A 25,713-nucleotide genomic window follows, 5' to 3' on the forward strand; every position below is an offset into this window, starting at 1 on the left:
CGAGAGAGAGAGAGAAGGAGGGGCGAGCGAGAGAGAGAGAGAAGGAGGGGCGAGCGAGAGAGAGAGAGAAGGAGGGGCGAGCGAGAGAGAGAGAGAAGGAGGGGCGAGCGAGAGAGAGAGAGAAGGAGGGGCGAGCGAGAGAGAGAGAGAAGGAGGGGCGAGCGAGAGAGAGAGAGAAGGAGGGGCGAGCGAGAGAGAGAGAGAAGGAGGGGCGAGCGAGAGAGAGAGAGAAGGAGGGGCGAGCGAGAGAGAGAGAGAAGGAGGGGCGAGCGAGAGAGAGAGAGAAGGAGGGGCGAGCGAGAGAGAGAGAGAAGGAGGGGCGAGCGAGAGAGAGAGAGAAGGAGGGGCGAGCGAGAGAGAGAGAGAAGGAGGGGCGAGCGAGAGAGAGAGAGAAGGAGGGGCGAGCGAGAGAGAGAGAGAAGGAGGGGCGAGCGAGAGAGAGAGAGAAGGAGGGGCGAGCGAGAGAGAGAGAGAAGGAGGGGCGAGCGAGAGAGAGAGAGAAGGAGGGGCGAGCGAGAGAGAGAGAGAAGGAGGGGCGAGCGAGAGAGAGAGAGAAGGAGGGGCGAGCGAGAGAGAGAGAGAAGGAGGGGCGAGCGAGAGAGAGAGAGAAGGAGGGGCGAGCGAGAGAGAGAGAGAAGGAGGGGCGAGCGAGAGAGAGAGAGAAGGAGGGGCGAGCGAGAGAGAGAGAGAAGGAGGGGCGAGCGAGAGAGAGAGAGAAGGAGGGGCGAGCGAGAGAGAGAGAGAAGGAGGGGCGAGCGAGAGAGAGAGAGAAGGAGGGGCGAGCGAGAGAGAGAGAGAAGGAGGGGCGAGCGAGAGAGAGAGAGAAGGAGGGGCGAGCGAGAGAGAGAGAGAAGGAGGGGCGAGCGAGAGAGAGAGAGAAGGAGGGGCGAGCGAGAGAGAGAGAGAAGGAGGGGCGAGCGAGAGAGAGAGAGAAGGAGGGGCGAGCGAGAGAGAGAGAGAAGGAGGGGCGAGCGAGAGAGAGAGAGAAGGAGGGGCGAGCGAGAGAGAGAGAGAAGGAGGGGCGAGCGAGAGAGAGAGAGAGAAGGAGGGGCGAGCGAGAGAGAGAGAGAAGGAGGGGCGAGCGAGAGAGAGAGAGAAGGAGGGGCGAGCGAGAGAGAGAGAGAAGGAGGGGCGAGCGAGAGAGAGAGAGAAGGAGGGGCGAGCGAGAGAGAGAGAGAAGGAGGGGCGAGCGAGAGAGAGAGAGAAGGAGGGGCGAGCGAGAGAGAGAGAGAAGGAGGGGCGAGCGAGAGAGAGAGAGAAGGAGGGGCGAGCGAGAGAGAGAGAGAAGGAGGGGCGAGCGAGAGAGAGAGAGAAGGAGGGGCGAGCGAGAGAGAGAGAGAAGGAGGGGCGAGCGAGAGAGAGAGAGAAGGAGGGGCGAGCGAGAGAGAGAGAGAAGGAGGGGCGAGCGAGAGAGAGAGAGAAGGAGGGGCGAGCGAGAGAGAGAGAGAAGGAGGGGCGAGCGAGAGAGAGAGAGAAGGAGGGGCGAGCGAGAGAGAGAGAGAAGGAGGGGCGAGCGAGAGAGAGAGAGAAGGAGGGGCGAGCGAGAGAGAGAGAGAAGGAGGGGCGAGCGAGAGAGAGAGAGAAGGAGGGGCGAGCGAGAGAGAGAGAGAAGGAGGGGCGAGCGAGAGAGAGAGAGAAGGAGGGGCGAGCGAGAGAGAGAGAGAAGGAGGGGCGAGCGAGAGAGAGAGAGAAGGAGGGGCGAGCGAGAGAGAGAGAGAAGGAGGGGCGAGCGAGAGAGAGAGAGAAGGAGGGGCGAGCGAGAGAGAGAGAAGGAGGGGCGAGCGAGAGAGAGAGAAGGAGGGGCGAGCGAGAGAGAGAGAAGGAGGGGCGAGCGAGAGAGAGAGAAGGAGGGGCGAGCGAGAGAGAGAGAAGGAGGGGCGAGCGAGAGAGAGAGAAGGAGGGGCGAGCGAGAGAGAGAGAAGGAGGGGCGAGCGAGAGAGAGAGAAGGAGGGGCGAGCGAGAGAGAGAGAAGGAGGGGCGAGCGTGAGAGAGAGAAGGAGGGGCGAGCGAGAGAGAGAAGGAGGGGCGAGCGAGAGAGAGAGAGAAGGGCGAGCGAGAGAGAGGGGCGAGCGAGAGAGAGAGGGGCGAGCGAGAGAGAGGGGCGAGCGAGAGAGAGGGGCGAGCGAGAGAGAGGGGCGAGCGAGAGAGAGGGGCGAGCGAGAGAGAGGGGCGAGCGAGAGAGAGGGGCGAGCGAGAGAGAGGGGCGAGCGAGAGAGAGGGGCGAGCGAGAGAGAGGGGCGAGCGAGAGAGAGGGGCGAGCGAGAGAGAGGGGCGAGCGAGAGAGAGGGGCGAGCGAGAGAGAGGGGCGAGCGAGAGAGAGGGGCGAGCGAGAGAGAGGGGCGAGCGAGAGAGAGGGGCGAGCGAGAGAGAGGGGCGAGCGAGAGAGAGGGGCGAGCGAGAGAGAGGGGCGAGCGAGAGAGAGGGGCGAGCGAGAGAGAGGGGCGAGCGAGAGAGAGGGGCGAGCGAGCGAGAGGGGCGAGCGAGCGAGAGGGGCGAGCGAGCGAGAGGGGCGAGCGAGCGAGAGGGGCGAGCGAGAGAGAGGGGCGAGCGAGAGAGAGGGGCGAGCGAGAGAGAGGGGCGAGCGAGAGAGAGGGGCGAGCGAGAGAGAGGGGCGAGCGAGAGAGAGGGGCGAGCGAGAGAGAGGGGCGAGCGAGAGAGAGGGGCGAGCGAGAGAGAGGGGCGAGCGAGAGAGAGGGGCGAGCGAGAGAGAGGGGCGAGCGAGAGAGAGGGGCGAGCGAGAGAGAGGGGCGAGCGAGAGAGAGGGGCGAGCGAGAGAGAGGGGCGAGCGAGAGAGAGGGGCGAGCGAGAGAGAGGGGCGAGCGAGAGAGAGGGGCGAGCGAGAGAGAGGGGCGAGCGAGAGAGAGGGGCGAGCGAGAGAGAGGGGCGAGCGAGAGAGAGGGGCGAGCGAGAGAGAGGGGCGAGCGAGAGAGAATCACAGACATTTGAGAAAGTATGAACCGAGGATCATAAGACGTGCCCATGGCAAATACTGTGCAGCCCTGAATTTTAAAAAGGATCTTAATTTGAAAAGGACTAATAATGGGAACTGGGAGGTTGAAACATTTGTAACAATATATTACAGACCTCCAATATTCAGCGGCTGTGCTAATATATTTTTAATCATTTCACCCATCATTAAATCATGTCTGCAGTTGGACAGTTTTTATTTACCTGGTAATCTATTAATGACGCTAGCATTATTGGACATCAGGCAATTTATCCCGTAAGATGGAGCTCTAGCACCTGTGAACTGGCACAAGTCAGATACATAACTACAAGCAGGGCTGTCCAGCAGGAAGAGGCAGGAATTAAATTGAAGAGAAAGTTGAAAAATCAACAATCATTTGTTATCTCACTGTTTCAGCACATTGCAGCTCCGAAAAGGAGTGTGTCTCCATAGGTCGACAGAGATACCCTCTTGGGCCTTTAAGGATTGAGATGAGGAGAGATTTCTCCAATCAGAGGATGCTGAACCTGTGGAACTCTATCTGCAGAGGGCTGTGAAGGTCAAGTCTCCAATGTAATAAAGAAAGAAATAGATTTCTACACATTCTCCCCGTGTCTGCGTGGGTCTCACCCCCACAACCCAAAGATGTGCAGGGTCGGTGGATTGGCCACCTTAATGGGACAAAAATAAATAGATTTCTGGATGCTAAAGGCATCAAGGGATACAGGGAAGTGAACAGGAGTACTACTTTGAGATAGAGGGTGAGCCATGGCCACATTGAATGGTAGCACAGGCTCGAAGGACCGAGTGGCCTACTTCTGCTCCTAATTCTTATGTTTACCAGAGATTTAGCCTCCGAGTTGCATTTCATTAGATTCATACATTTCTCCCGCTCCTTGTTGGTTGTCATTTATTGGTAGGCCTTCAAAATATGAAATTTAAGCTTATATAAAGTTGTTTAAAATGAGAGGTGTGGTGTTGGGTGCTCTGGTGCACAGATGAGCCAACACAGTTGTATGTGGTACAACTCTATTTTATTATAACTCTTATAATACAGTTCGTTCTGGATACTCTGCACGTGCTGTCTCCCTGAGTGTGTTTGGCAATAGATGTGTCCTGGTTCTCCTCTGCAGCTAATACTGACCACCGGGGGTCGTGTCTGTGCTTTTATATCTTTCTGTCATTGGTTGTGGTGTTGTGTGTTCTGATTTGTCTGTTGGTGTGTCTATCATGATGTGTGTGTTTGAATATCATGACAAGAGGGAGAGAACATGACCCAGCAAGTTTAACTTGACAAACAGAATTTGAATATTGCTGGAGAGACAGGTTGCCTTTTGTCTTGTTCTCCTTAGGATTAAATGCAAGAAGGTCAAATTTCAAATGATCAAATTTCAAATGCTGATTGTGTGGGCAAGTTGAGTTCAATTGGCTCAGGCATTTCCATGAACATAGAACATGGAATCACTGCAACGCAGAAGGAAGCCATTCAGCCCATCGAGGCTGCACTGACCCTCAGAAAGAAAACCTTACCGAGGACCATTCCCCCGCCCTAGCTCCTGTAACCCCAGCTAACCTGCACATCTTTGGCCTGTGGGAGGAAACCAGAGCGCCCGGAGGAAAACCACTCAGGCACGGGGAGAAAGTGCAAACTCTACAGTCACCCAAGACCGGAATTGAACCCTGGCACTGTGAGGCAGTAGTGCTAACCACTCTTCCATTGTGCTGCTCATGGAAAACGCAATGGGGAATTATAGGTCCCCCAAGTTCCCGGGTAATTCAAAAAGGTACAAGGCTTGATCATATTCCTTGTATTTTCAGAGAACAGATCCCTGTGCATACATGTATATCACTTTGGGAAAGTGTAAATTAAGAGACCAATGGAGTATCTTAAATTGGTTGTTGGTGTGGCTATTAGCATACTCAGGATTGTTCAGCAAGTGCTGCTCTGTCATAGAGTCAAATCTAACAGCAGACAATTTGTTTTGGGTTTTGCAAGTGGGGGCTGCCTGTACTCTGCCGGTGACAAACAGCTGATGGAACGTGCTATTTGACTCGATCAGCCTATTGTTGGGACACACTTGCCAACTTTTTCTCTTGGGAGTATTAATTGTTGTGATTGTTTGAAATTTGGTATTTTTGCATTTGTCCATGTGAGTGCAAGAGGAAAAGCTTTGGTAATAGGTCTCTCTTTTCAGCAATATTCAAACAGAAAGATAAATAGTGGGTTTCCAATTCATCTCACTTTTCAAGGGTGTCACACCTCAAGAAGTCACACTTCTGCAGGGCAAAAAATAGGTGCTTATCCCAGCCAGGTCGCTGACCAAATGCAAACAGGACAAAAGTAACAGATTGCTGGAGAGGAAACACTGGAAAACCAAAGGCCTCAAATTTATTTTGAAGCTCCCAGTTCACCTATCAAACACCCCAAACAGTATACTCCAATTCTGCACAAGAGTTTTCAACCATCGTCCTGAGCACACGCCAAGCATATTATTCTCATCACAGCACAGGGAAACAAAACACCATGTTACAGAAATTCGAAATGCCACTGTGATCAAGTACCACATTGTAGGGGGACAGTTAAACTGCACCCATGGAATCACAGAAAACAAGGAGCGGAGTTACAGCTTAATGTAAAGGTACAGTAACGTCGCCTAGTCCCAGATGACCATGGGCTGCTTTTCACTTTTTTTGGGGGGGGGGGGGGGGGGGAAGAACTATATGTACAGATATTATAATGGGTGAGATACTAACTCACTTAAAACCCAGGAGCATGGTGCCGCAGTGGTAAGCACTGCTGCCTCACAGCGCCGAGGACCCCGGTTTGATCCCAGCCCCGGGTCACTGTCTCCATGTAGAGTTTGAACATCCTCCCTGTGTCTGCGTGGGTCTCACCCCCACAACCCAAAGATGTGCAGGGATTGGCCACGCTAAATTGCCCCCGAATTGGAAAAAAATTAATTGGGCACTCTAAATGTTTTAATTTTTTTTTTTTTTTTTTAAACGGATTCAAAACCCATTCAAATGCACATAGTTAAAATCAGCTGCATTTATCTGACAAACACACACACGCAGAGAGAGGGAGACGTAGTAGAGATAACATATGCAGAACAGACACAAGATCTCAGTGTATGGACTGCATAATACAACAATACAGTTGACAATGTATATGCATAAATTGCAGTACCATTCAAAGACATCAAGCCCACCAACTAAGATCTTCATGGTTGGTACATACAATAGGAAACTAAATCCATTTCTGTCTGTGAACAGTAGCAAATACCAGAGTGCGATTTTTTTGTTTATAATCTAATGTCAGATTTCAAACGTTGGCTATCATGAAGTTCTTTTTTTTTTTTAATTTGAAGCTTTATTTCACAGTTTAAACAGCAGAAACATACCATCCATATATATATATATATATATAAATAAAATTTAAAAAAATAAAAAATAAATAAAAAAAATTAAAAAAAATATATATGAGGGGAATTTAAAGATGTTACGTTTAAAGGGTTTTAAGTTTAATATTCATCACCCTGGATTTGTGAGACATTTTCCCTCCAATTAGTTACAGGACTTCCTTGTCCAATACTTGCCAGACAAGTGTTTTCTCTCTCGACTCAGAGCTCTCCATTAACACAACGGTTTATTAAAAAAAAAACAATTTTCTGCGAGTGGAGTTAGCTTCTAGAGAGCGATAGTTTTGGCCCCAACTTGATTTATAGGAATAAACATACAAAGGATTTCAAAGCGGGGGAACCTTTCATTGTTCAGGTTGCCGTGGGCACTATCTGGTCTGACTGGATTACGGCTATACTCGTCCACCCCCACTAGATGTCTATAATCAAACCCGCAAAGGAAAAGCAAAACATCTTGTGATGGCGCAGCAAAATGCGACGAGAATCATCTGTTGAATGGCAGGAGGTTGTAAGTGTAATAGAAAGAGGGAGAATCAGTTCCACGTCCGGGCAGCCACTGCAAACGGTTAACACAAAGTATTTTTTAAAAGGGGCACGAGACCGGATTGTGTCTTATTGGCATCCTTGTTAACTGCTTGGCGTATCCACCTTCTCCATGTCGGCCGCTTGCTCACTTCTCTCCACCTCTGGCTCGCTTTCCTTCTCCTCTGGAGCCTGGGGGTCAGCCATGCCCTGTGCACCCTTAGTCTTACCATCTATCAAGGCATGCTCCTTTTTCACAACACCTTCAAGTTCTTCCTTCCAGCCCAGTAGATCAGCCAGAGCAATACAGCAGTCATCACAGGAACCCACATAAGCCACATCCCTGTAGGCTTTTTCAGAGTCAAAGTCAAAGGACGCTCCAAGACCCAATAAGGCCATCACGGGGTCACCCTGATGAGTGATTTCCTTGTTAATGAGAAGCCGAGGTGTTGGGTCAGACTCTCTGCTGGCAAGCGATGCAAATGGTTGGACTTGCAGGGAGGTGCCCATGATGATGAGGAGGTCACATTTAGGGAAATCGGACTCCATGGTGGCAAAGAATTGTTGGGGAAGACTCTCACCAAAGAACACAATGTCAGGCTTCATTCCTATCATCAAGTTCAACTGTGCTAGTGATTTAGGACATGATGTGAAAGGTCTTGATTAATTACGATGTGGAGATGCCGCTGTTGGACTGGGGTGAGCACAGTAAGACGTCTTACACCAACAGGTTTGTTTCAAACACTAGCTTTCGGAGCACTGCTCCTTCCTCAGGTGAATCTTGAGTAATTACTTCATCTACTTGATTAATTACTTTTTCTTAATCAGAAGCAGGAGCTACTTTCCCCAAACTATCCTGGAGATCAGAGTCTTGCTTTTGAGCCAAATATGCGAGAGATTCAGGCCGTAGTACGTCTCTAAAGACTTCCAAAAGCTTTAGGATGCGAGGAAAATACTCGTGATTTGAATTTGATCCATTGCATTGAGCTGCGTTGCATATAATTGATTTTAAGTTTGCTTGATACCCTAAAATCCTTAGTTTCAGAACCAAAAGCAAACTAGAAATTATTTTGCGCCTTCAGCAACACATTTGTCACAAGTTCTGGCCAACAAAGATTAACTGCAACTTTTAACAGAAAAAAAATGGTATTTTCCAATGGTGCAGTCAGTACTCGTGGTCACTTAATTGAATATTGGCACAGGTAGCATTTTTCTATAAACCTCTGCATTTACTCCCATTGTCGCACTTGGCAAATTTCAAAATCTGCAGATAAACAAAATAACAGCCGAGTTTCACAGGTCAGTTTTGCCAGTGAAGTGCCTTGCGCATGTTAAAGACACATTATAAGTCAACATTGTAAAGTGATTTTAATGAGCAAAATGTTTTCTTTTCATGGATTGGCATGGTGGCACAGTGGTTAGCACTGCTGCCTCACAGCACCAGGGATCCGGGTTCAATTTCGGCCTTGGGTGACTGTGCATGGAGTTTGCACTTTCTCCCCGTGTCTGCATGGGTTTCCTCCCACAGTTCAAAGGTGCGCAGGTTAGATGGGATTACAGGGTTAGGGGGATAGGGCGGGGGCCGAGGTGGGGTGATCTTTCAGAGTGTCAGTGCAGGCCCGATGGGCCGAATAGCTTCCTTCTATGGTTTTATGCAAAAAAAACATTGCTAAGAGCACTCCAGTGAAAAAACTCTCCGATTCGGCTCTTAACACTTTATGTACCAGCACATAAAAGAAATATAATCCAAGAGGTAGTTAGCACAGCAAACTGCATTGGTAAGCAGAAGGTGATTTTTGTACGGAAATTTATATGTCTGCTTTTCAATTAAGGAGAAGGCTATCCTCTTACCTTATCATCTGAAGGGTATATGATACATAGAACATAGAAAATACAGCACAGAACAGGCCCTTCGGCCCACGATGTTGTGCGGAACCTTTGTCCTAGATTAATCATAGATTATCATTGAATTTACAGTGCAGAAGGAGGCCATTCGGTCCAGAGAGTCTGCACCGGCTCTTGGAAAGAGCACCCTACCCAAACACAACACCTCCACCCAACACCAAGGGCAATTTTGGACACTAAGGCAATTTATCATGGCCAATCCACCTAACCTGCACATCTTTGGACTGTGGGAGGAAACCGGAGCACCCGGAGGAAACCCACGCAGACACGGGGAGGACGTGCAGACTCCGCACAGACAGTGACCCAAGCCGGAATCGAACCTGGGACCCTGGAGCTGTGAAGCAATTGTGCTATCCACAATGCTACCGTGCTGCCCTGAAGAACAAATAAATCTACACTATATCATTTTACCGTAATCCATGTACCTATCCAATAGCTGCTTGAAGGTCCCTAATGTTTCCGACTCAACTACTTCCACAGGCAGTGCATTCCATGCCCCCACTACTCTCTGGGTAAAGAACCTACCTCTGATATCCCTCCTATATCTTCCACCTTTCACCTTAAATTTATGTCCCCTTGTAATGGTTTGTTCCACCCGAGGAAAAAGTCTCTGACTGTCTACTCTATCTATTCCCCTGATCATCTTATAAACCTCTATCAAGTCGCCCCTCATCCTTCTCCGTTCTAATGAGAAAAGGCCTAGCACCCTCAACCTTTCCTCGTAAGACCTACTCTCCATTCCAGGCAACATCCTGGTAAATCTTCTTTGCACCTTTTCCAAAGCTTCCACATCCTTCCTAAAATGAGGCGATCAGAACTGTACACAGTACTCCAAATGTGGCCTTACCAAAGTTTTGTATAGCTGCATCATCACCTCACAGCTCTTAAATTCAATCCCTCTGTTAATGAACGCGAGCACACCATAGGCCTTCTTCACAGCTCTATCCACTTGAGTGGCAACTTTCAAAGATGTATGAACATAGACCCCAAGATCTCTCTGCTCCTCCACATTGCCAAGAACTCTACCGTTAACCCTGTATTCAGCATTCATATTTGTCCTTCCAAAATGGACAACCTCACACTGTTCAGGGTTAAACTCCATCTGCCACTTCTCAGCACAGCTCTGCATCCTATCTATGTCTCTTTGCAGCCGACAACAGCCCTCCTTACTATCCACAACTGCACCAATCTTCGTATTGTCTGAAAATTTACTGACCCACCCTTCAACTCCCTCATCCAAGTCATTAATGAAAATCACAAACAGCAGAGGACCCAGAACTGATCACTGCGGTACGCCACTGGTAACTGGGATCCAGGCTGAATATTTGCCATCCACCACCACTCTCTGACTTCTATCGGCTAGCCAGTTCGTTATCCAACTGGCCAAATTTCCCACTATCCCATGCCTCCTTACTTTCTGCAGAAGCCTACCATGGTGAACCTTATCAAATGCTTTATTAAAATCCATGTACACTACATCCACTGCTTTACCTTCATCCACATGCTTGGTCACCTCCTCAAAGAATTCAATAAGACTTGTAAGGCAATACCTCACAAATCCGTGCTGACTATCCCTAATCAAGCAGTGTCTTTCCAGGTGCTTAGAAATCCTCTCCTTCAGTACCCTTTCCATTACTTTGCCTACCACCGAAGTAAGACTAACTGACCTGTAATTCCCAGGGTTATCCCTAGTCCCTTTTTTGAACAGGGGCACGACATTCGCCACTCTCCAATCCCATGGTACCACCCCTGTTGACAGTGAGGACGAAAAGATCATTGCCAACGGCTCTGCAATTTCATCTCTTGCTTCCCATAGAATCCTTGGATATATCTCGTCAGGCCCGGGGGACTTGTCTATCCTCAAGTTTTTCAAAATGCCCAACACATCTTCCTTCCTAACAAGTATTTCCTCGAGCTTACCAATCTGTTTCACACTGCCCTCTCCAACAATATCGCCCCTTTCATTTGTGAATACAGAAGAAAAGTACTCATTCAAGACCTCTCCTATCTCTTCAGACTCAATACACAATCTCCCGCTACTGTCCTTGATCGGACCTACCCTCGCTCTAGTCATTCTCATATTTCTCACATATGTGTAAAAGGCCTTGGGGTTTTCCTTGATCCTACCCGCCAAAGATTGTTCATGCTCTCTCTTAGCTCTCCTAATCCCTTTCTTCAGTTCCCTCCTGGCTATCTTGTATCCCTCCAATGCCCTGTCTGAACCTCGTTTCCGCAGCCTTACATAAGCCTCTTTTTTCCTCTTAACAAGACATTCAACCTCTCGTGTCAACCATGGTTCCCTCACTCGACCATCTCTTCCCTGCCTGACAGGGACATACATATCAAGGACACGTAGTACCTGTTCCTTGAACAAGTTCCACATTTCACTTGTGTCCTTCCCTGACAGCCTATGTTCCCACCTTATGCACTTCAATTCTTGTCTGACAACATCGTATTTACCCTTCCCCCAATTGTAAACCTTGCCCTGTTGCACGCACCTATCCCTCTCCATTACTAAAGTGAAAGTCACAGAATTGTGGTCACTATCTCCAAAATGCTCCCTCACTAACAAATCTATCACTTGCCCTGGTTCATTACCAAGTACTAAATCCAATATTGCCCCTCCTCTGGTCGGACAATCTACATACTGTGTTAGAAAAGCTTCCTGGACACACTGCACAAACACCACCCCATCCAAACTATTTGATCTAAAGAGTTTCCACTCAATATTTGGGAAGTTAAAGTCACCCATGACTACTACCCTGTGACTTCTGCACCTTTCCAAAATCTGTTTCCCAATCTGTTCCTCCACATCTCTGCTACTATTGGGGGGGGCCTATAGAAAACTCCTAACAAGGTGACTGCTCCTTTCCTATTTCTGACTTCAACCCATACTACCTCATTAGGGTGATACTCCTCGAACTGCCTTTCTGCAGCTGTTATACTATCTCTAATTAACAATGCCACCCCCCCCACCTCTTTTACCACCCTCCCTAATCTTATTGAAACATCTATAACCAGGGACCTCCAACAACCATTTCTGCCCCTCTTCTATCCAAGTTTCCGTGATGGCCACCACATCGTAGTCCCAAGTACCGATCCATGCCTTAAGTTCACCCACCTTGTTCCTGATGCTTCTTGCGTTGAAGTATACACACTTCAACCCATCTCCGTGCCTGCAAGTACTCTCCTTTGTCAGTGTTCCCTTCCCCACTGCCTCATTACACGCTTTGGCGTCCTGAATATCGGCTACCTTAGTTTGCTGGACTACAAATCCGGTTCCCATTCCCCAGCCAAATTAGTTTAAACCCTCCCGAAGAGTACTAGAAAACCTCCCTCCCAGGATATTGGTGCCCCTCTGGTTCAGATGCAACCCGTCCTGCTTGTACAGGTCCCACCTTCCCCAGAATGCGCTCCAATTATCCAAATACCTGAAGCCCTCCCTCCTACACCATTCCTGCAGCCACGTGTTCAACTGCACTCTCTCCCTATTCCTAGCCTTGCTATCACGTGGCACCGGCAACAAACCAGAGATGACAACTCTGTCTGTCCTGGCTTTTAACTTCCAGCCTAACTCCCTAAACGTGATACAACAATAATAATCTTTATTAGTGTCACAAGTAGGCTTACATTGACAATGCAATGAAGTTACTGCAAAAAGCCCCTAGTCACCTCACTCTGGCACCTGTTCGGGTATACTGAGGGAGAATTCAGAATGTCCAAATTACCTTACAAACGCATCTTTCGGGACTTGTGGGAGGAAACCGGAGCACCGGAGGAAACCCACACAGACACATGGAGAATGTGCAGACTCCACACAGACAGTGACCCAAGGCGGGAATTGAACCCTGTTCCCAGGCGCTGTGAAGCAACACTGCTAAACAACTGTATACATTCCGAGTCATAGCACTCTGCATTCAATGAGTACTGAATAAAGGTCATTGGTGTGAAACGTTAGCTGTTTCTCTCTCCTGAGACGCTGCATGACGTGCTGTGCGTTTCCAGCATTTTCTGCACTTATTGCATATTCAAAGCAGGTTATTAAAGACCGGTGCAACAGAACACACTGAACCACATCTGTAAAGATTATTGAATACAGAACCCACTCTCTGCCCCAGAGGGCTGGAGATGCTCAGTCACTGAGGAAACTCAAGACAGAAGTCATAGGTTTTTTTTATAGAATTATTTTTTAAATAGAATCCCTTGAGTGCAGAAGGAGGCCATTAGGCCCGTCAAGTCTGCACTGACCTTTCAAAAGAACACCTTACCCATGTCCACTCCCCTACCCCGTTACCTAACTTGCACATGCTTGGACACTAAGGGGCAATTTATCATGGCTAATTCACTGAACCTGCACACCTTTGGACTGTGGGAGGAAACTGGAGAAAACCCACCCAGACACAGGGAGGAAGTGCAAACTCCACAAGACAGTCACCCAAGGCCAGAATTGAACCCGGATCCTTGGCGGCGTGAGGCAGCAGTGCTAACCACTGTGCCACCCTTGGGGGCATCAAAGGAATTAAGTGATACGGGGATAGTGGTGAAAGCGATGGTTGAAACAGCATATCAGTCATGATCTTTTTTTCTTATAAATTTAGAGTACCCAATAAATTTTTTCCAATTAAGGGGCAATTTAGCAAGGCCAATCCACCTACCTTGCACATCTTTGGGTTGTGGGGGCGAAACCCACGCAAACACGGGGAGAATGTGCAACCTCCACACGATTAGTGACCCAGAGCCGGGATCGAACCTGGGACCTCGGCGGCGTGAGACTGCAGTGCTACCCACTGTGCCACCGTGCTGTCCTCATCAGTCAAGATCTTACTAAATAGCAAAGCAGGTTCGAGGGGCCACCTAGCCGACTCAAACTTTTATTGTTTTATGTTTTTATCTACAACAATCATTGTAAAATTCAGTTATGAACTCAAATATCTTTAAAACATTTTTGTATCACCCCACACAGGCAAGTTTACCACAATAACTTAGATGTCCAGATTCACATAGTCACAGGAGATTGATAGCCCCTGTGATTCCAATTCGTGGACACCTGCACTATTGTTGTTTTGTGAAAATAAACTCTTCCATTCATATTTTGCCTTTCAGAACACCCCATCACACTACACGATTAACAAACTACTTTGAAGCCCAGTCAGTATTGTTATTAGAAGAATTGCAGCTGCCAACTTCCTCAGTGTAGTAGCACAGCACCACAAACAAGAGAGACGAATGACCAATTCATTATACTTTGGCAGTGTTTTGACATACGAATGTTGGCCAGGACACCAAGCAAACCCCCTTGTCCTTGCTCGAGCAATGCCATGCAGCCTTCAACACCCCACCCGTGTCAGAAAGTCAACACCTTTTACAATGCAATGCTCCTTCTGCACTGCACTGCACCAAAGCCATCGGCCTAGGTCCTGCGGTCAAGCTTCTGGAGGCCAAGGTAAAGGGTCACATGCTCGGGGTTATGAGCCGTGGTCAACAGCAAAGCCGAGGAATTTTCAATGGCGGTGACGGAAGAGCGAGAACTTTGACGGACAACTTTCAGGTGCAGGATCCTTCAGGAAGAGGACTGCCATTTCCTTTAAGCGCACGCGAGGAAGGCGAGAGGAAACCACCTCATGACCTTTTTTCCCATGGCCATATTGCTCATTGAACTTGAAAATGGGAGGCTTCTAACAGTAACGGAGGAGGGACGCACTGGCATGGAGAAATTAGCAGAGGAGCTGCTCTTTAACCAGATCACGGCTATTGTAACTGGGGTCCTGCCTGCACAGTGAACACTAACCTTCAGATAGCTAATGTTGCTGAATTAGAGTCGCTTTTTTAAAAATTCAAATAGACTCACTCTTTATGTATAAATGGGACATTGATGCACTTGTACTGGGATTAACAAGTCTTTCCATACCAATAGTAAACACTATGAGGTTACGGGAAGGGTTTAAACAGATATGGATAGTGAGAAACGATTCTCACTCACAGGAGGATCAGTAAACCAGCGAACATGGATTTAAGATAATTGGCACCAAAATTCCAGAGGGGAAATTAATGGAGATTCCCTGAGTGTGGTGAGATATTATGTTTGGGAATACACTATCTGAAGCAGATTAATTCGCCAACATGAAAAGGGAATTTGATCAATACTTGAAGAGCTCTCCTCTACCTACACAGGGGAGGGAGACAAAACGCAGATTGTTGAGCATTTGTGGAATACCTTCCTTCCTTCTGCAAACATAATCCCAAGCTTCCTGTCACTTGTCATTTTAATTCTCAGCCTTGCTCCCACTCAGATCTCTCTGCCCTTGGCCTGCCACAGAATTCCAAGGAAGCTCAATGCAAGCTCAAGGAATAGGGCCTGGTCTTTCAACTCTGCATCGCAGAGCCTGCTGCACTCAACTTTGACAGTCATCCAGACTCGAAACGCTCCCTCTCCATAGATGCTGTCAGACCTGCTGAGATTTTCCAGCATTTTCTGTTTTTGCTTCAGATTCCAGCATCCTCGGGAATTTGCGTTTCCAACTGAGTTCAACAATTTTAGACCATAACCTCTGCCCCCATTTTGACCCATTTCTTTCCTTATTCATTCATTTTTCATTCGGACAGCTATTCAGACCTCCATCTGGACACATCTTTTGTTTCTATATTCTGTCCATCACCCATGGCACCTTTTGTCATGTAATCTCTCCTGCCCCAGCTCCACCCAATCACAGATCTGTCCTTCCCTCCCACCCCCTTTCACTTGCTCAAAACCCATTACATTTCTATCTTTCCTCAGTTCTTTTAAAAAAAATTTAGAGTACCCAATTCATTTTTTCCAATTAAGGGGCAATTTAGCGTGGCCAATCCACCTACCCTGCACATCTTTGGGTTGTGGGGGCGAAACCCACGCAAACACGGGGAGAATGTGCAAACTCCACACGGACAGTGACCCAGAGCCAGGATCGAACCTGGGACCTTGGCGCCGTGAGACTGCAGTGCTACCATTGCGCCACCAAGCTGGCCCTTTCCTCAGTTCTGATGAAGGGTCATCATTGACCCAAAATGTTGGCTCTGTTTCTCTCCACAGATACTGCCTGACCGACTGAGCATTTCTGGCATTGTCAGTTTTGATTCTTTAAAAAGGGGGAAAACGTGCCGAATGGTAGAGGAGGAGGAGAGGGTGGGTGGGAAATAGGACTAATTGGATAGCTCGCTCAGAGGCAGCACCGGCATAATGAGCTGACTAGTCTCCCACCATGTGTCCAATCTGCATCAGTGTGATGGGGCTGTATCTACTGTATCTAATGGCTAATGTCAAGGACTATGCTGCTGCTGAAAACAGCGTGTAACATGAGCTGCAGTTTGCTGTTGCAATGCATGTTCCTGCAGTGAATGGACCTTTTCTATTGACCCAACTTAAACAAGGTCCTTGCAATATGGGTTTCAGTCTATCACCTTTACAAAAAAGGTAAATGTAATTCAGCAAGAAACTTCTTGGTGAATGTTATACAGATTTTGTGCCCGCAAACATCTCCTAATCTTCAGAAGCATTTGAATTGGATTTGTTTATTGTCATGTGCACCGAGGTACAGTGAAAAGTATTTTTCTGTGAGCAGCTCAAACAGGTCATTTAGTACATGAAAATAAAAGGAAAATACATAATAGGGCAACACAAGCTACACAATGTAAATACATAGACACCGGCATCGGGTGAAGCATACATCGGGTAAAGCATTTACGGAAAAACAAATATTAAACCAAATGTAAATGTATTAAATCTGAAATAAAACAATTAAGTACACAATAAAGGGAAATATGCAGGAAGATGTTTTGCAGGCTAATACTGCATGTTTCAATTGTCATAGAATCACTACAGTGCAGAAGGAGGCCAACTGGACCATGGAGTCTGCACCTACTATCCGAAAGAGCACACTACCTAGGCCCACTCCCCACCCATCCTTGTAACCCGACCTAACCTTTGGACATTAAAGCGCAATTTAGTGCGGCCAATACACCTAACCTGAACATCTTTGGACTGTGGGAGGAAGCCGGAGCACCCGGAGGAAACCCACACTGACGCTGGGAGAAGGTGCAAACTTCACACAGTCACCCAGGTTTAATTGAGCCCGGGTCCTTGACGCTGTGAGGCATCAGTGCTAACCGCTGCACCATCTACACGGTGACTAAGTTCTCAAGAGCAAACTCTTTTTGCCTTGCCTTTGTCTTGGCCAGGATCTACCCCTCGACCAAAGTCGCTAAGTCTTGGCCAGGATCTACCCCTCGACCAAAGTCGCTAAAGCAGATTATGTGGATATTATCACATTGCTGCGACTTGCAGGAACTTGCTGGCTGCAATTTGGCTGCCGTGTTTACAACAGCGTCCTCATTTCAAAAAGGACTTGATTGGCGGTAAAGCATTGAGATATTCTGGGTTAGCTTAAAGGCACTATATTTAAGTGCAAGTCTCTCTCAAAGGTTTCTATTCCCAACCCAGTTGGGGGGGGGGGGGGGGGGGGGGGGGGGCAAGATGCCATTTAGAAACATGCTAGTTCCAACACTTAAATATTTTCGAAAAATCTCTCAAGTGGACAAAAGGAGCTGACTTCTGTTTATCTCAATAGACCACAATCATTTAACAGTGTGTAATCTCCCCACTGTAATGTAACCAACCCTGTGAAATCACACATCATCAGAACATTGAAATTACACCACTACCGCTGCAGCCTAATGCTTATCAATACAATTTTTATACAAATCTTTAAATACAGCACAAATATTAATGGCTCTGCACTGGACATAAATCAAGTCGATGGAGTAACCTTCGTCAGAACCTTTACACATCCTCAATCAACTATTTGGCTCCCAAAAAACAGGACTCTTTTGGTAAACAGATAGTGATCTGCCTCTATCAAATTTAAGGTTTCCCTTTTTTTGTGAGCAAGATACACAGCTGTTGAGACTAGAGGCATCCCTGGCCAGAATGTGGGTCCAAACTTACCTCTGCCAGAAACTCGCCCTTTTGAGTTAAGAGGTTCAACTGCGGGAAAAAACCCCACCCTTTCTCGGCTTTCAGGGGGGGGGGGGAGGGGGAGAAGAGGTGGGGGGGAGGGGGAGAAGAGGTGGGGGGGGGAGGGGGAGAAGAGGTGGGGGGGAGAGGGGGAGAAGAGGTGGGGGGGAGAGGGGGAGAAGAGGTGGGGGGGGGAGAGGGGGAGAAGAGGTGGGGGGGGGGAGAGGGGGAGAAGAGGTGGGGGGGAGAGAGGGGGAGAAGAGGTGGGGGGGAGAGAGGGGGAGAAGAGGTGGGGGGGAGAGAGGGGGAGAAGAGGTGGGGGGGAGAGGGGGAGAAGAGGTGGGGGGGGAGGGGGAGAAGAGGTGGGGGGGGAGGGGGAGAAGAGGTGGGGGGGGAGGGGGAGAAGAGGTGGGGGGGGAGGGGGAGAAGAGGTGGGGGGGAGGGGGAGAAGAGGTGGGGGGGAGGGGGAGAAGAGGTGGGGGGGAGGGGGAGAAAAGGTGGGGGGGGAGGGGGAGAAAAGGTGGGGGGGGAGGGGGAGAAAAGGTGGGGGGGGAGGGGGAGAAAAGGTGGGGGGGGAGGGGGAGAAAAGGTGGGGGGGGAGGGGGAGAAGAGGTGGGGGGGAGAAGAGGTGGGGGGGGAGGGGGAGAAGAAGTGGGGGGGGGGAGAAGAGGTGGGGGGGAGAAGAGGTGGGGGGGGAGAAGAGGTGGGGGGGGAGAAGAGGTGGGGGGGGAGAAGAGGTGGGGGGGGAGAAGAGGTGGGGGGGGAGAAGAGGTGGGGGGGGAGAAGAGGTGGGGGGGGAGAAGAGGTGGGGGGGAGAAGAGGTGGGGGGGAGAAGAGGTGGGGGGGAGAAGAGGTGGGGGGGGAGAAGAGGTGGGGGGGGGAGAAGAGGTGGGGGGGGAGAAGAGGTGGGGGGGGAGAAGAGGTGGGGGGGGAGAAGAGGTGGGGGGGGAGAAGAGGTGGGGGGGGAGAAGAGGTGGGGGGGGAGAAGAGGTGGGGGGGGAGAAGAGGTGGGGGGGGAGAAGAGGTGGGGGGGGAGAAGAGGTGGGGGGGGAGAAGAGGTGGGGGGGGAGAAGAGGTGGGGGGGGAGAAGAGGTGGGGGGGGAGAAGAGGTGGGGGGGAGAAGAGGTGGGGGGGGGAGAAGAGGTGGGGGGGGAGAAGAGGTGGGGGGGGAGAAGAGGTGGGGGGGGAGAAGAGGTGGGGGGGGAGAGAAGAGGTGGGGGGGGAGAGAAGTGGTGGGGGGGGAGAGAAGAGGTGGGGAGAGAAGAGGTGGGGAGAGAAGAGGGGGGGGAGAGAAGAGGGGGGGGAGAGAAGAGGGGGGGGAGAGAAGAGGGGGGGGAGAGAAGAGGGGGGGAGATAAGAGGTAGGGGGGGGAGATAAGAGGGGGGGAGATAAGAGGTGGGGGGGGAGAGAAGAGGTGGGGGGGGAGAGAAGAGGTGGGGGGGAGAGAAGAGGTGGGGGGGAGAGAAGAGGTGGGGGGGGAAGAGACAGTGGGGGGGGAAGAGACAGTGGGGGGGGGAAGAGACAGTGGGGGGGGGGAAGAGACAGTGGGGGGGGGGAAGAGACAGTGGGGGGGGGGAAGAGACAGTGGGGGGGGGGAAGAGACAGTGGGGGGGGGAAGAGACAGTGGGGGGGGGAAGAGACAGTGGGGGGGGGGAAGAGACAGTGGGGGGGGGGAGAGAGACAGTAGGGGGGGGGGAGAGACAGTAGGGGGGGGGAGAGACAGTAGGGGGGGGAGAGACAGTAGGGGGGGGGGGGAGAGACAGTAGGGGGGGGGGGAGAGACAGTAGGGGGGGGGGGAGAGACAGTAGGGGGGGGGGGAGAGACAGTAGGGGGGGGGGGGAGAGACAGTAGGGGGGGGGGGAGAGACAGTAGGGGGGGGGGGAGAGACAGTAGGGGGGGGGGGAGAGACAGTAGGGGGGGGGAGAGACAGTAGGGGGGGGGGAGAGACAGTAGGGGGGGGAGAGACAGTAGGGGGGGGAGAGACAGTAGGGGGGGGAGAGACAGTAGGGGGGGGGGGAGACAGTAGGGGGGGGGGGAGACAGTAGGGGGGGGGGGGAGAGACAGTAGGGGGGGGGAGAGACAGTAGGGGGGGGGGGAGAGACAGTAGGGGGGGGGGGAGAGACAGTAGGGGGGGGGGGAGAGACAGTAGGGGGGGGGAGAGACAGTGGGGGGGGGGGGAGAGACAGTGGGGGGGGGGGGGGGAGAGACAGTGGGGGGGGGGGGGGGGGGAGAGACAGTGGGGGGGGGGGGGGAGAGACAGTGGGGGGGGGGGGGAGAGACAGTGGGGGGGGGGAGAGACAGTGGGGGGGGGGGAGAGACAGTGGGGGGGGGGAGAGACAGTGGGGGGGGGGGAGAGACAGTGGGGGGGGGGAGAGACAGTGGGGGGGGGGAGAGACAGTGGGGGGGGGGGAGAGACAGTGGGGGGGGGGAGAGACAGTGGGGGGGGGGAGAGACAGTGGGGGGGGGAGAGACAGTGGGGGGGGGGAGAGACAGTGGGGGGGGGGGGGGGAGAGACAGTGGGGGGGGGGGGGGGAGAGACAGTGGGGGGGGGGGGAGAGACAGTGGGGGGGGGGGGGAGAGACAGTGGGGGGGGGGGAGAAGAGACAGTGGGGGGGGGGGAGAGACAGTGGGGGGGGGGGGGAGAGACAGTGGGGGGGGGGGAGAGACAGTGGGGGGGGGGGGAGAGACAGTGGGGGGGGGGGGGAGAGACAGTGGGGGGGGGGAGAGACAGTGGGGGGGGGAGAGACAGTGGGGGGGGGGGGGGAGAGACAGTGGGGGGGGGGAGAGACAGTGGGGGGGGGGGAGAGACAGTAGGGGGGGGGAGAGGGGGGGGAGAGACAGTAGGGGGGGGGAGAGACAGTAGGGGGGGGGAGAGACAGTAGGGGGGGGGGAGAGACAGTAGGGGGGGGGAGAGACAGTAGGGGGGGGGGAGAGACAGTAGGGGGGGGGGGAGAGACAGTAGGGGGGGGGGAGAGACAGTAGGGGGGGGGAGAGACAGTAGGGGGGGGGGAGAGACAGTAGGGGGGGGGGGGAGAGGGGACAGTAGGGGGGGGGAGAGACAGTAGGGGGGGGGAGAGACAGTAGGGGGGGGGAGAGACAGTAGGGGGGGGAGAGACAGTAGGGGGGGGAGAGACAGTAGGGGGGGGGAAGAGACAGTGGGGGGGGGAAGAGACAGTAGGGGGGGGAAGAGACAGTAGGGGGGGGGAAGAGACAGTAGGGGGGGGAAGAGACAGTAGGGGGGGGGAAGAGACAGTAGGGGGGGGGGAAGAGACAGTAGGGGGGGGGGAAGAGACAGTAGGGGGGGGGGAGAAGAGACAGTAAGGGGGGGAGAAGAGACAGTAAGGGGGGGAGAAGAGACAGTAAGGGGGGGGAAGAGACAGTAGGGGGGGGAGACAGTAGGGGGGGGAAGAGACAGTAGGGGGTGGGGGGAAGAGGCGAAACGTACAAGGGTCTCGCATTGTGTCAATTACACCAAAGGGGATCTGGAAATCAACAAGAATCAGCGAAGCTGCTTGACTCTCCAACAGGAGATGCTGTAAAGCCTGGGGTTGTTCAAAAAGTTTCTTTTAAACTCCCCCACTCCCAGAATTTTTACCCTGCAATATCACCATTTCACTGTTCTCATCTGCAGGCTACGTTTCCAGTGTAACTGCGCAACGCAGACCCTATGAAACTAATTTGAAGTCCAGTACCCAACCTGGAGCTGTGACAATGTAGCCCGGGCCTGCTGATACAGTAACCCCGTGCAAGAAGCCAGCATTTTCTTTTGCTCATTAACTTTTTTCTCCGCTGCACAACATTCAACATACCTGCTTCCCCCCCACCTCTCCAACACTCTGGCCGGGTCCAAGTAGCCAAGGAGGGGTCTGGGCCACCGAGGAGGCGACTGCAGCAGATCTGCCTTCCTTTAATTATCAATGTATCACTGTTTATGTTTCTTTAAAAAAACAGAAGGGAGCAGGCGCCTGCCCACAACCCTGCTCAACCTCGCAAAGACGCCATCGCAGGAGAGTTGCTACATTGAACCCAGCCGTGGCGCCAACCATTCACACTCCAAACCAGAGGGGGGTTGGGAGGAGGCGGCGGCTGGGGAAAGAGGGATTTAAAGGGGGAAAGAGGCTGCCAGCATCTTTGCATTGAGGTTCCCGCTTGTCAACACTAAGGGGAGCATATGGAGCGCGTGATGTATGCTGGTTTGTGCTGGGATGTGCTAAGAGTCTCCCAGCGTCTCCCAAGCCGCTAGTGGTTGGGGTCTGAATTGAAACCTCGCACGGATTTGTATCAGAATGCTGCAGGAGGCGAACCCGTTACAGCCACAGAGGGTAGTCCACAGGGGGAATGGACCTTCTGTGCCCCCCGCGATAAGTCACAGGGGGAATTGTCCCAGTCTGTCCCCTGGGATAAACCACAGGGGGAATGGTCCCGGTCTGTCTCCCCCCTGTCTGTCTCCCGGGATAAACCACAGGGGGAATGGTCCCTGTCTGTCTCCCGGGATAAACCACAGGGGGAATGGTCCCTGTCTGTCTCCTGGGATAAACCACAGGGGGAATGACCCTATCTGTCTCCCGGGGTTAAACCACAGGGGGAATGGTCCCTGCCTGTCCCCCGGGATAAACCACAGGGGGAATGGTCCCCGTCTGTCCCCAGGAAAAACCACAGGGGGAATGGTCCCTGTCTGTCTCCCGGGATAAACCACAGGGGGAATGGTCCCCGTCTGTCCCCAGGAAAAACCACAGGGGGAATGGTCCCTGTCTGTCTCCCGGGATAAACCACAGGGGGAATGGTCCCTGTCTGTCTCCCGGGATAAACCACAGGGGGAATGGTCCCTGTCTGTCTCCCGGGTTAAACCACAGGGGGAATGGTCCCTGTCTGTCTCCTGGGATAAACCACAGGGGGAATGACCCTATCTGTCTCCCGGGGTTAAACCACAGGGGGAATGGTCCCTGCCTGTCCCCCGGGATAAACCACAGGGGGAATGGTCCCTGTCTGTCTCCCGGGATAAACCACAGGGGGAATGGTCCCCGTCTGTCTCCAGGAAAAACCACAGGGGGAATGGTCCCTGTCTGTCTCCCGGGATAAACCACAGGGGGAATGGTCCCTGTCTGTCTCCCGGGATAAACCACAGGGGGAATGGTCCCTGTCTGTCCCCTGGGATAAACCACGGGGGCAATGGTCCCTGTCTGTCTCCAGGATAAACCACAGGGGGAATGGTCCCTGTCTGTCCCCAGGATAAACCACAGGGGGAATGGTCCCTGTCTGTCTCCTGGGATAAACTACAGGGGGAATGACCCTATCTGTCTCCCGGGGTTAAACCACAGGGGGAATGGTCCCTGCCTGTCCCCCGGGATAAACCACAGGGGGAATGGTCCCTGTCTGTCCCCGGGATAAACCACAGGGGGAATGGTCCCTGTCTGTCCCCGGGATAAACCACAGGGGGAATGGTCCCTGTCTGTCCCCAGGATAAACCACAGGGGGAATGGTCCCTGCCTGTCCCCCGGGATAAACCACAGGGGGAATGGTCCCTGTCTGTCTCCCGGGATAAACCACAGGGGGAATGGTCCCCGTCTGTCTCCAGGAAAAACCACAGGGGGAATGGTCCCTGTCTGTCTCCCGGGATAAACCACAGGGGGAATGGTCCCTGTCTGTCTCCCGGGATAAACCACAGGGGGAATGGTCCCTGTCTGTCCCCTGGGATAAACCACGGGGGCAATGGTCCCTGTCTGTCTCCAGGATAAACCACAGGGGGAATGGTCCCTGTCTGTCCCCGGGATAAACCACAGGGGGAATGGTCCCTGTCTGTCCCCGGGATAAACTACAGGGGGAATGACCCTATCTGTCTCCCGGGGTTAAACCACAGGGGGAATGGTCCCTGCCTGTCCCCCGGGATAAACCACAGGGGGAATGGTCCCTGTCTGTCCCCGGGATAAACCACAGGGGGAATGGTCCCTGTCTGTCCCCGGGATAAACCACAGGGGGAATGGTCCCTGTCTGTCCCCAGGATAAACCACAGGGGGAATGGTCCCTGTCTGTCCCCAGGATAAACCACAGGGGGAATGGTCCCTGTCTGTCCCCGGGATAAACCACAGGGGAAATGGTCCCTGTCTGTCCCCCGGGATAAACCACGGGGGGAATGGTCCCTGTCTGTCTCCCGGGATAAACCACAGGGGGAATGGTCCCCGTCTGTCCCCAGGGTAAACCACAGGGGGAATGGTCCCTGTCTGTCTCCTGGGATAAACCACAGGGGGAATGGTCCCTGTCTGTCCCCAGGATAAACCACAGGGGGAATGGTCCCTGTCTGTCCCCGGGATAAACCACAGGGGGAATGGTCCCTGTCTGTCCCCAGGATAAACCACAGGGGGAATGGTCCCTGTCTGTCCCCCGGGATAAACCACAGGGGGAATGGTCCCTGTCTGTCTCCCGGGATAAACCACAGGGGGAATGGTCCCTGTCTGTCCCCGGGATAAACTACAGGGGGAATGGTCCCTGTCTGTCCCCCGGGATAAACCACAGGGGGAATGGTCCCTGTCTGTCTCCCGGGATAAACCACAGGGGGAATGGTCCCTGTCTGTCTCCAGGATTAACCACAGGGGGAATGGTCCCTGTCTGTCCCCGGGATAAACCACAGGGGAATGGTCTCTGTCTGTCCCCGGGATAAACCACAGGGGAAATGGTCCCTGTCTGTCCCCCGGGATAAACCACGGGGGGAATGGTCCCTGTCTGTCTCCCGGGATAAACCACAGGGGGAATGGTCCCTGTCTGTCTCCCGGGATAAACCACAGGGGGAATGGTCCCCGTCTGTCCCCAGGGTAAACCACAGGGGGAATGGTCCCTGCCTGTCTCCCGGGATAAACCACGGGGGGAATGGTCCCTGTCTGTCTCCCAGGATAAACCACAGGGGGAATGGTCCCTGTCTGTCCCCCAGGATAAGCCACAGGGGGAATGGTCCCTGTCTGTCCCCAGGATAAACCGCAGGGGGAATGGTCCATGTCTGTCTCCCGGGATAAACCACAGGGGGAATGGTCCCTGTCTGTCTCCCGGGATAAACCACAGGGGGAATGGTCCCTGTCTGTCCCCAGGATAAACCACAGGGGGAATGGTCCCTGTCTGTCCCCCGGGATAAACCACAGGGGGAATGGGCCCTGTCTGTCCTCCGGGATAAACCACAGGGGGAATGGGCCCTGTCTGTCCCCCGGGATAAACCACAGGGGGAATGGTCCCTGTCTGTCCCCAGGATAAGCCACAGGGGGAATGGTCCCTGTCTCCAGGATAAACCACAGGGGGAATGGTCCTGTCTGTCCCCGGGATAAACCACAGGGGAATGGTCCCTGTCTGTCCCCAGGATAAACCACAGGGGGAATGGTCCCTGTCTGTCCCCAGGATAAACCACAGGGGGAATGGTCCCTGTCTGTCCTCCGGGATAAACCACAGGGGGAATGGGCCCTGTCTGTCCCCCGGGATAAACCACAGGGGGAATGGTCCCTGTCTGTCCCCAGGATAAGCCACAGGGGGAATGGTCCCTGTCTCCAGGATAAACCACAGGGGGAATGGTCCTGTCTGTCCCCGGGATAAACCACAGGGGAATGGTCCCTGTCTGTCCCCAGGATAAACCACAGGGGAATGGTCCCTGTCTGTCCCCAGGATAAACCACAGGGGGAATGGTCCCTGTCTGTCCCCCAGGATAAGCCACAGGGGGAATGGTCCCTGTCTGTCCCCGGGATAAACCACAGGGGAAATGGTCCCTGTCTGTCCCCCGGGATAAACCACGGGGGGAATGGTCCCTGTCTGTCTCCCGGGATAAACCACAGGGGGAATGGTCCCTGTCTGTCCCCTGGGATAAACCACGGGGGCAATGGTCCCTGTCTGTCTCCAGGATAAACCACAGGGGGAATGGTCCCTGTCTGTCCCCAGGATAAACCACAGGGGGAATGGTCCCT

The 25,713-nt window shown here is 52.6% G+C and overlaps 1 protein-coding gene across 1 annotated transcript in view; it reads right to left on the bottom strand.

Moving 5' to 3' along the window:
* The window catches only part of ndst2a (N-deacetylase/N-sulfotransferase (heparan glucosaminyl) 2a), a 630,597-nt gene extending 608,779 nt beyond the window's left edge, over window positions 1–21,818 (bottom strand). The window contains exon 1 of the mRNA XM_072491345.1: window positions 21,589–21,818. The gene's annotated coding sequence lies outside the window, so the exon portion shown is untranslated. The remainder of the gene's footprint in view (window positions 1–21,588) is intronic.
* Window positions 21,819–25,713: the final 3,895 nt, after the last annotated feature.

The sequence above is a fragment of the Scyliorhinus torazame genome, chromosome 28, assembly GCF_047496885.1.
Source record: "Scyliorhinus torazame isolate Kashiwa2021f chromosome 28, sScyTor2.1, whole genome shotgun sequence".
In the NCBI taxonomy this organism is placed as follows: Eukaryota; Metazoa; Chordata; class Chondrichthyes; order Carcharhiniformes; family Scyliorhinidae; genus Scyliorhinus; species Scyliorhinus torazame.